This window comes from Crocodylus siamensis, chromosome 8, assembly GCF_052110815.1.
Source record: "Crocodylus siamensis isolate JL-2025a chromosome 8, ASM5211081v1, whole genome shotgun sequence".
In the NCBI taxonomy this organism is placed as follows: domain Eukaryota; kingdom Metazoa; phylum Chordata; order Crocodylia; family Crocodylidae; genus Crocodylus; species Crocodylus siamensis.
This window is the reverse complement of record NC_143402.1, coordinates 53,924,745-53,936,047: the sequence shown is the minus strand read 5'-3', so window position 1 is coordinate 53,936,047 and position 11,303 is coordinate 53,924,745. Positions and strand designations below refer to the sequence as shown.

The 11,303-nt window shown below is 46.8% G+C and overlaps 1 pseudogene; it reads right to left on the bottom strand.

Moving 5' to 3' along the window:
• Positions 1-2,981: 2,981 nt before the first annotated feature.
• On the bottom strand, positions 2,982-3,149 carry LOC149858594 (U2 spliceosomal RNA; annotated as a pseudogene).
• Positions 3,150-11,303: the final 8,154 nt, after the last annotated feature.

The window sequence follows — 11,303 nt, the reverse complement described above, 5'->3', positions numbered from 1 at the left end:
AGAAATTACAATTTTAATTAATTGTGTCTTTGGGACAGAGAGGGTTTGAACTTTTAACAACCTAAAAGAGCTTTCTAAGCATGCGTAATTAGCTAATGTATATAAGCCTATCCGCCCCGCATACTTAAATAGTTAATTATAATACACATACGACGGATGACGTGACGTCATTTCATATATGTTTGTATGAACCGGAAATGAGTTGTAAGAGTTCTTGCTTTTGCACACGTGCCCAAGAGAAAGAAGATAAAGCCTGTTGAGAAGTTTCCCTCGCGGGCAGAGTGTGGTCTTTTGTCTTCGCTCTGACTCTATTTGCAAATATACCTTTTGTGTTGCTAATAAAGTGTGTCTGAGAGTTCTTCGCCTCCCGAGAAACGAACCGCAGCATTTTTGCTTCAATTCTGGCACCCCAGATGGGACCTTCTCGTGGACTACCCCGAAATCCAGCGGCGGAGCGCCTCCGGTACCAGGGGAAGTGCGCACCGAGCCGACTTTTTGGGCTCGCCCCTGGAGTCTGAGGCGTGAGTCAGGATATTCGGGAAGTTAAAGGCTCCCGTGCAAATTCTCAGTTTCTGGAGACGTCAGACACACTTCGGTATTTTGATCGAGATCTCTGGGGTATCTAAGTGAGTATACGAATTCCCTTTGCCCAATTTGGTTCTGGATCCAAAACAAAGGGTGTGCATGTTTACTAGAGAATTTTCGGCTCAGCTCTCATGGTAAACCATCTGTTGTAAGGGTCTTTTAGTATTTGGTGTGCCTTGGGCGCACTCTTGTGGGCAAATGGGTATGAGTCGCTCTCGTGTAGAAATCCAGATACGCCCTTTTGGAATTTGTATTATGAAACTAATAAAATTGCAAAGCCGGCCAATTACGGAGTAAAGATGAAAAAGAGTGATTTAATTAAGTTTTGTCAACTCGAGTGGCCAACATTTGGGGTCCACTGGACCCCGAAAGGATCCTTTGTAGTAAAAGAAGTGATAGCTATCCATGAAATAGTTATGCAGAACGAGTATTGGAATCAGTTTCCTTACATTGATTGTTGGTTGTGGGTGGTTCAAAATCAGCCACCTTGGATTAAGAATTACTTAGTAAAGTTTCATGTAATGGTTGTTAAAGAAAAGACTCGAGGAGGACCACCTGTACTCCCTAAGTCTAATGAGGGGGGGAATTCTGAATTAGCTGAGTATCGGACCCGCTCTCCGGTTGCCCTGTCAAGTAGTGAAGATGAATCAGACACCTCCTTGGAATCCGGTCCCTCTGCACCACCGCTCCCTCTCTCAGGGAGACCACCACCGGCGTATCAAAGCATACCTAATGATTTAGGGCGTGAGCCTCAGCCAAGTGCCCCATCTGAATAGGAAAATAAGGGCTATTATTTGCGCAAGCCTGTAGAGTCACAGCCGGTGCTGAACTGCCCAATGCGAGAGGTTATTGGAGAGGGGGGCAATGCAACTTTTGTCTACACCCCATTTAGTACTTCAGATTTATTTAACTGAAAAAATCAGAGCCCCTCTTTTCGTGAAGACCCTGAAAAGATAAGGTGCCTCGGGTTACTAATCTGTCTAAGTTGTATGAAGTGAGACAGGGAAGAGAGGAGGATCCCTCAGCTTTCCTTGGGAGGCTGTATGAAGCATTTCACAGGTTTTCGGATCTGGATCCAGAAGCCCCAAATAATCAACGCATGGTAAATCTTATGTTTATTGGTCAATCTGCTGCTGATATCCGTAAGAAGTTACAGAAAACTGAGGGAGGTGCTGGGAAACCGATTTCAGAGCTGGTGGAAATTACATATAAGGTATACGAGAATCATGAGCAAGTGCAGGAGCGCAAGGAAGATAAAAAGGCTCAGCGACAGATGGCAGCACTAGCAGCTGGTATAACTAGAGGAAACCCTAGAAAGGCTGGGATACAGAAGGGGAAAAGAAAAAGAGTGGGAGCAGACGTTTGTGCTTATTGCAAAGAAAAAGGACACTAGAAGAGGGAATGCCCAAAGCTGAAGAAAAAGAGAGAGAGGGAACCGAGAGGTCACCTCATGCGGACAGAAGAAAAGGGTGAGGACACAAAATGAAGGGGACGGGGATCTAAGACCACTACCCTTCGGGTTGGAGCCCGAGAAGATCCCATGGTAACCATTAGGGTTGGTGGCAAAAACTTTGAAGCCTTGGTAGATACTGGGGCTACATTTTCAATGATTCCAGAAAAACCCCCTTGTGCAGGAACTAGTGAACAGCATGTACTTGTGGAAAGGATTGAGGGAACGCAATCCCGACTCCCTGTTTGTAAACCACTCCTCACCAAAGTGGGGGACCATTTGCTCGAGCATTCCTTTGTATATTCTCCAAGTTGCCCGGTTGCACTCCTTGGGCGGGACTTACTCACAAAATTGCAAGCTGAGATCTTTTTCAGAGACGATCAGATGGTGATCCAGCTACCTGTCAAGCAGAGCTCGAACTATCAGATGGCTCTCCTGGAGGACCGATGCCCTGCAGTAAGTCCAGAAGATCACATGACTGGAGTAGACCCCTCAGTATGGGCTGATGGAACCCCTGCGCGAGCTAAGTCGGTCTCCCCGGTAAGGATCATACTCAAGGATGGGGAGGGGCCCGTTCGGGTAAAACAGTACCCACTCAGCCGAGCGGCCAGAGCTGAACTCAAGCCATTAATAGAGAAATACAAGAAGTGCGGATGGCTAGTGGAAGGGTCCTCACCCTATAACACCCCCATTCTTGGAGTGCCAAAGGCAGATGGGGTCTCATACAGACTGGTCCAAGACCTACGAGCAGTAAATAAGAAGGTCCTTTCAGACCATCCTGTAGTCCCGAACCCTCACACGATTTTGACACAAGTACCAGGGGAAGCTGAAATATTTTCAGTGCTAGATTTGAAAGATGCTTTCTTCTCTATTCCCCTTCACCGAGAGAGTCAAAAATTGTTTGCTTTTGAATGAAAGGCTTGGCTATAAGTACATTCTCCCCGAGGGGAGGTGCACCGCTCCTGGAGGCAGCAATACCAGGCCGATGCATGGAGTGGATGGAGCAAGCTCCGAGTCCATCTCCCAGTTCAAAAAAAAAAAAATCCATTTAGTGTGGAGTCCTCACATCGGGGACCACTGCAGCTACAGTAGTGAAGTATTTGTTGCAAGAGATCATTCCCCGGTATTTCCTGCCTGAATCCATCGAGTCGGATCAAGGACACTTCGTGGGAAAAATGGTTCAAGAAGTCGCGCAAACTCTCAAGGTTACTTAGAAACTACACACACCATGGAGACCACAGAGTTCAAGACAAGTGGAACGCATGAATAAGACTTTAAAGACTCTGCTCACCAAAATCTGTATTGAAACGCGCCTTAAGTGGCCTCAAGCATTGCCGCTAGCTCTTACTTGCATTCAAAACACTCCCCGACAGGGCCTCAAATTGACCCCATATGAAATTATGTTTGGCAAACCGCCTCGAGTCTTACCCCCTAAAATGCAAAAAAATATAACTTTTGAATTAAGTAATAATGAGCTTCATATGTATGTTATTGCTTTGCAGTCTGTCTTGTCTTCTCTTCACAGGTATGCAGCCTCCTTTCAGCGTCTGCCTTTAGACGTACCGGTACATAACTTCTCCCCGGGAGACTGGGTCTTGGTGCAGCAGTAAAAAAAAGAACCTTTAACTGAGAAGTGGAGTGGCCCTTTCCAGGTACTTCTAACAACCCACACCGCTATAAAGATTGCTAACCATAATCGTTGGATACACCATACCCGTGTGAAACGACATCCACGAGCGTCGGAGGACATCAACTCCCAAGATGAGCTCACTCCGGAAGCTGAGTTATCTTCGGAACAAGAAGCCAGCAAGTAGAGCTGTGAACCTACAAGTGATCTCCAAGTGCGCTTGAGATGGCTTAATCAAAGCTCAGAAAATTAGACAAAAAAGTAAAAAGGAAGAACATTTAAGCTATATTTGATCTCATGAAAAAGGAAAATATAGTGAGAATCTTAATATGCCTTGTTGTTGTCTGTATAGTGAAGAAAGCAGAATTAAGCAGCCTTAGCCTCTGGCCCACACCCTCACTTTCCCAAATTGCTCCCCCAGGGACAAATTTGTATGTTGACCTGATGGAAAGAATTGCAGGTACTTTTAATCTTACCAACTGCTAAGCCTGTGGGGGGCTCCGAGAGGCCGGAGGCCAGTGGCCTTGGAGGGCTTTTCCTTTGGTCCCAAAGTAACTAGTGAGTAGCAAGGCAAATGTTAAGAGTACTAGTCGAAAATAGGATGAGAACCACAACTGGGAACTTTCCCAAGTGGCATTGAGAGAGTATTGCATCAATAATAATAGTACAAGAAAAAGTTTAGGACACAGCCGTTGCATGTGGACTCTAAAAGTAAGATAGATGAACCTTACAAAATTAGAACGACTTTATTATCCTAATAGCCCAGGGTATAATCGGCTAGTGTAGCAATATCCTAATAGAACAGTTGTGTAGTTTTATAAGTATTGAAGTACCACAAATCAAAGTAATGATCGGACAGATTGTACAGACAAGAATCAGGATGGACTATGAGAATGTTCCATGAAAAGAGGCCTCACAACTGCTGATCCTTTGGGTCCAGAAGGAAGCTTGGGGTTTCCTGAGATGCCCTATGGTTGGGCCCCTCTAAATGCCACTAATAGAAAAAATAGGGCCTTAAAAAGATACTATTAGATTTGCGGACGACGGGCCTATACGATACTACCACAAGAGTGAACAAAGACTTGCTATCTTGGAGTGATTGTACCAACTTTCTTCTTGCTACCATCAGAAGTTAAAAATAGGTTGGGAGTCTCTTTGTATGATGATTGGAAAAGGGCCAAGAGAAATATTGATGTAAGTTTGACACAAGGTAGCTCCCAAAAGTGGAAGGAGGATGAGTGGCCTCCTCAAAATCGTTGAGTATTATGGACCAGCTACATGAACTAATGATAGAAGTTAGAGATATCGGACACCTATATATATGCTAAATAGAATCATCCGATTGCAGGCAGTCTTGGAAATAATTACTAACCAGACTGCCACTGCTCTCGAGTTACTGGCCCGGCAGAGTTCTCAGATGAGAGCAACCATATACCAAAATCGGATGGCCTTAGACTATTTACTCGCAGAGGATGGCAGAGTCTGTAGAAAGCTCAACCTTTCTAATTGTTGCCTCCAAATAGACGACAACGAAAAAGCAGTCTTAGAGATTGCCAAAGAAATCAAAAAAAATAGCCCATGTACCAATACAAACGTAGGAAAACACATGGGGCAAAGACTAGTAGTTTAAATTATTCGGAGGACCCTAGTAGAGAAAAGTAGGGTTTGTACTTTTGTGTGCTTTGACTGGTTTGATTTTTATCCCTTACCTTATTCCTTGTTTCACTAGATTGATAACCACCACAGTAAAAGAGATGCAAGTCGCAGCAGTCCCTCTTAAAGCACAGACTGCAGCAAAAGTCATGGTCCTCAGAAAAATTCCTCGTAATTATCTTAATTTGCCTAAATGAAAGAGCAGAAAGCATCTTGAGGGGGGATATTGTTAGAAATATTATTAAAAATGCATTATGAATAGTGTTGTTAGAACAGCACAGCTGGCAGCTCTCCCTAGTGGGGGGGGGGGAACTACCAAGAGCTCTTTGTATTAAGGTATCACTCTCTTTGTTTTGCAAATTTACTATCTCTTTGTTACACTAAATCATACTCCCTTTCATGCTCCCTTCACTTTCTTATGTAGATAAGAGAAATTGCAATTTTAATTAATTGTGTCCTTGGGACAGAGAGGGTTTGAACTTTTAACGACCTAAAAGAGCTTTCTAAGCATGCGTAATTAGCTAATGCATATAAGCCTATCCGCCCCGCATACTTAAATAGTTAATTATAATACACATGTGACGGATGACGTGACATCATTTCATATATGTTTGTATGAACCGGAAATGAGTTGTAAGAGTTCCTGCTTTTGCACACGTGCCCAAGAGAAAGAAGATAAAGCCCGCTGAGAAGTTTCCCTCGCGGGCAGAGTGTGGTCTTTTGTCTTCGCTCTGACCCTATTTGCAAATATACCTTTTGTGTTGCTAATAAAGTGTGTCTGAGAGTTCTTCGCCTCCCGAGAAACGAACCGCAGCATTTTTACTTCAAGCCAGTCTCCTCCTCCGCCACAGGCACTGCCAATGTGGGCCAAGGGCCTGGTGTCCATGGTAGGGTGCAGAGGCACCAGACCCCACTCTCAGGGAGGTAGCACTCAGACCTTGGTGGCTGCCTATCTCACCAAGGATGTGGAGCCACTGCTGTGCAACCCCTTGGCCTACTGGGCAAGCTGCAGCCAGATGCAGCCAAATCTGGCCACAGTTGCTCAGGAACACCTGTCCTGTCTACTGACCAGTGTTCCAAGCAAGAGGGTGTTCAGCATAGGGATGTAGTGCCACCACACTGCACTTGCTTGGATCCTGGTTTGGTGGAGCAGATGGTGTCCCTGAAGGTGAACCTCTCACTGCTGAGACTCCCCAAGCTCCAGGTGCAGACGGAGTGAATGCCATCTTTTTTCATTTTTCAAAAAACGTTTAATGGCCCGCTTTCAGAGTTGGAGTGGGCACTCACTGCAGCACCAGTGAGCAGGGGAAGAACATGTCCCTGCTGAGCTGCCATGCCAGGATCAACTTGGAAGTATGGACTGGGGCTATGGGGAAGAAGGAGGCCCCAGGTCCTAGGCATGACCACTAAAACTGCACTCTGCCAGGGTCAGGAGGCGTGGTGGGACTGCCAGCGGCACAGCAGCCCCAGGAAATGCCAGGACTGAGGATGCCCCTGGTGAAAGGTGGGTAGGAGGTGCCATAACCTCCAGCTACTACATGCACACACAGAGTCCTGGGTGGGGAAAGCCCAGACCTGGCATATCTTTGACAGGCCTGAGGCTTGCTGGTTGCAGTGGAATTGTGACGCTCCAAGTGAGCTCAGCTTAGCTGCCTGGGATGCCAGCTTTCAGGTTGAAAAACCCTTTGTCAAGCTGAGGAAGCACCTGCAGTTGATGTGTGTGCTGTTCCTGGATTGAAGGAGTAGTAAAGAAGCCAGAGGCTGGCATGCAATGCAGGCAAGAAAGCCAGTCAGTGAAAATGGAAATGGAGGTGTCAGAGGGTGAGGGACAGGCTGGGGTAGGGGGGAAGAGGGATGTAGCAGCGCAGGTAAAAGTGGAGAGGTACCTGGGGAGTCAGATGTCCGGCAGGTTGTAGTGTGTCAGAATTCCGCTGTCTATATTGGGTCCATGAGTGTCTGTACCTGGGAGGTTGATGAAGTGCAATTCATAGGCTCATCTGTGAAAAGTGGTTTGTAAATTCCCTTTGAAGATCAGGCCTGAGTGACTGGAGACAGGTGGTATTCTGCTGTAGTCTGTGATAGATTTTTGGTATGCGCTCATTCTGGTGCGCAGTTGTTGCTTGGTGTCTCTACATGTTTTCCATCAGGGCACAAGATACGTATTGTATTGTGAAGATATCTGCATACTAGAGATATTGTTGGCAGGTTTTGTGTGTCTTGTCATAGTTTCACAGTTGGTAGGGTCGGAAGGGACCCGAGCAGATCATCAAGTCCTATCTCCTGCCATGGCTGGAAAAAGTACTGGGGTCAAACGACCCCAGCAAGGTGTTCATCTAGCCTTGTCTTAAAGACCCCCAGGGTAGGAGCCTGCACCACTTCTCTTGGAAGCTGGTTCCAGATCCTAGCCGCCCTGACCGTGAAGTAGCACTTCCTGATATCTAGTCTGAATCGACCCTCTGCCAGCTTGTGACCGTTATTTCTAGTCACCCCTGGGAGTGCTCGGAGGAACTGGGACTCCCACAGTGCCTGCTGGTCCCCTCTAATTTGTAACAGGCCACTAGATCCCCCCTCAGCCTTCTCTTGTGGAGACTGAACAGGTTTAGGTCCCGTAGCCTCTCCTTGTAGGACCTGCCTTGCTGCCCCCTGATCATGCGCGTGGCCTCCTCTGGACCCTCTCCATGTTGTCCACATCCCTCCTGAAGTGCGGCACCCAGAACTGGATGCAGTACTCCAGCTGCGGCCTGACCAGCGCCCCATAGAGGGGGAGGATCACCTCCTTGGACCTGCTTGAGATGCATCTGTGGATGCATGACAAGGTGCGGTTGGCCTTCCTGACTGCACCCCCACACTGCCGGCCCATGTTCATCTTGGAGTCAATGATGACTCCAAGATCCTTTTCTGCCTCTGCACTGACGAGAGGGGAGTTCCCCAGCCTGTAGGTATCGTGCTGGTCCTTCCTCCCCAGGTGCAGCACCTTGCACTTGTCAGTATTGAATCCCATCCTATTCTTGTCCACCCACCCCTGTAACCTGTCTAGGTCCGATGTAGCCTATTCCTCCCTTCTAGCGTGCCCACATCCCCCCACATCTTAGTGTCATCTGCAAATTTGAACAGGGTGCTTTTTACCCCCTCGTCCAAGTCACTGATGAAGATGTTGAACAGTGCAGGCCCGAGGACCAAGCCCTGGGGGACCCCACTGCCCACATCCCTCCAGATTGAAAATGACCCCTCCACCACCACTCTCTGGGTGCGGCCCTCCAGCCAGTTGGAGACCCAATTGACTGTGTAGGTGTCATCGCCACAGTCCTCTAGTTTTTTAATGAGAATAGGGTGAGAGACAGTGTCAAAGGCCTTCCTAAAGTCCACTACTGCACCTGCGTCTAAGGATATGGTGACCTGGTTGTAGAAGGTCACCAGGTTGGTCTGACAGGACCTGCCTCTAATGAACCTGTGTTGGTTGCCCCTAAGCATAATCTCCCCTGCTGGTCCCTCATGGACATGTGCCAGGATAACTCTTTCGAAAAGCTTACCCAGGACCAAGGTAAGATTAAAAGGGCTATGGTTTCATGTGTCCTCCTCCCTCCCTTTTTTGAAAATGGGAACCACATTGGCCCTTTTCCAGTCCTCTGGCACCACGCCAGAGCACCATGAGTGCTTGTAAAGCCGTGCCAGGGGTGCCGCAATGACCTCAGCTAATTTCCTCAGCACTCTGGGGTGGAGATGTCAGGTCATGGCATGGCCTGGATCCATTCAGTGTGTTTTGGGCTGTAGGATGTTGGCTTCTAGTGATGAGGTTAGCTACGTTCAGTGCTTGTTTGAATTTACAAGGCTATAGGTGTCCTCAGCAGTTAGCTGGTGGTCCTCTTCATCTTTGAGTGATGTGTAAGGAGGCTGAATGAGAAACTATATGGATTGAACATTAGGAATATACCTCATTTCTGGTGCCCCAATATTACCTAGAAGTGATAAAGCAGGAAAAGTAATTTAATGAGACTGAAGGTGATGAGTTTCTGGCACATCTATTTTGTGAGTATCACTATTTTGGGCTAAAATGTTGTACCATCTAGATATCCCAGATGGACTTGAGACCCCTGTATGGCTTGCACACTTTGGCCCTTGTAGCTAACTCCTAAACCAGCCTTGCCTGTGGTCTGTCCCACAAAGGAGCTTGACTGCATTTTATGTTTCTGGTTAATGAAGTGCAACTGTTACACCCAGCAGTGACAGTCAGGTTGAATTCAGCCCATGACCATATAATTTGAAAGCAGCTCCATCAGCTCTTTGATACCCCAAGCCTTAAAAAGTCAAGTGAATGGCCTTGAGATATAGTGTAAATTCATCTGTGTTGTGCTTCAGTGAAACAAACATTTTAATAATGAAGGCTATCATGGGCTCTTTTATAATGTTTGTGGAAGGCTCTCAGTCTTCTTCACAAGCATTGTGTTCAAATGCCTCCATGAACCAGACAGTCATTATTCTCCCAATGTTACGAAAAGGAGAACTGAGGCATGGAGACACTGAGGCACTTGCCCAAGGTTAAACTGCACATCGATGACAGAGGTGCACTCTGGGGTTTGGCATGTGAAGCGTGTAGCATAAGTCTGGCTGCTGATCTTAACCACCAAGAGCTCTGATTTCTCACAGCCTCCAGGGACAGATCACTGGCTGCTGCTGGCTCCCCATCAAGCCCTTCTTTGTTGTCCCTCATAGTTCCCGTCTCCCAACTCTTCCCAAACTTTCTGGATATGCAACCCCAATCCTAGGTTTACAACCACGCCATGTGGTATAGCCTGATTTTTCCAATACCATTTCAGGACTCATTTGGGATTGTGATCTCTAGTTTGTCAACCACTGCTTTATTTCTTCAGAGCAGGCCACAAATGTCCTTTCTCCAGCATCACTCTGGCCAGAAGTTTCAGGGCAGGCCCCAGCACCTTCTCACACTCCCAGCGCCCTCCTTCCCCCCAGCCCCAGCAGCAGAGTCCCCTTCAGGGTTGAAAAGCTAGCAACCTCGTTCCTGTAGACAAATCTGGGCTTGCGACATGGATGTCAGTGCAAATGGTGGCAGGATGGAGCCTGCAAGCATCAATGGATCTACAGAGCTACTTACTATGCTGTTCGGGTTTAAATCTCTGGGAGCAGACCCAGTCCAAAGAGTGCCACGGCCCGCACTCTGCCGTAGTAGTACTCAGTGAAGTTTTCTGTTTCACATGTGACGTTACAAAAGGGCTGGGAGATGTTCTGGCACTCGGTTTTGGGAAGCCATTTTTTCTCCACATACCTTAGAGAAGACACAGTGAATGCTTTCAATCTGCCATATACTTCAATCCACCGTATATAGTTCCTAAATATTTAAGAACTGAGTTTTATAAGCATGAGTGTACTCTGCCTGTGAAGTGTCATTTCCAGCTCTGCCGTTATACAGATGGAGAAGCTGAGGCCCAGGAAGGAAATGACTCCCCGCAAAGTCAGTAGCCAATCCAGGACGAGGATGACATAGATTCCAGACTGAAAGTGGTTTTTAACCATCTGTGAATGAATCAGTATGCACATTTGGGACATAATTCCTGGGTCTTTTAAAAGTCCTTTTTGCAGATTCTGATGAGAGCCAGTAACTTTGCTTATATCTTCTACCTACAGTGGAGCCTTTTGCTTTTACAAATCATCAATAGCACAAAGGCAACAGTAAATACAGGTAGCTCACATACTCTGTTGAGGCAAAGGTATTGAACTGAGCAGTGTTTTTCAAACTGAATACTTCATTCACCAAAAATTGCAGTTGCATTACACTGAAATGCTTTGCTATTGGTGCTGACTTGGGCCAAGAGTTAAAAAAAAGGGAAATAAACGTCAGTGTTGCCGATCTTGGCCCTGGTGTTTGTCTGTCTTCCTCAGAGACGCATTACTGACACAGTATGCCTCCACTGGTCCTCTAGGTGCAGTGGCCTGTATTTTGAAAAGTAGTTGGTGATTTTGGGTCCCAACACC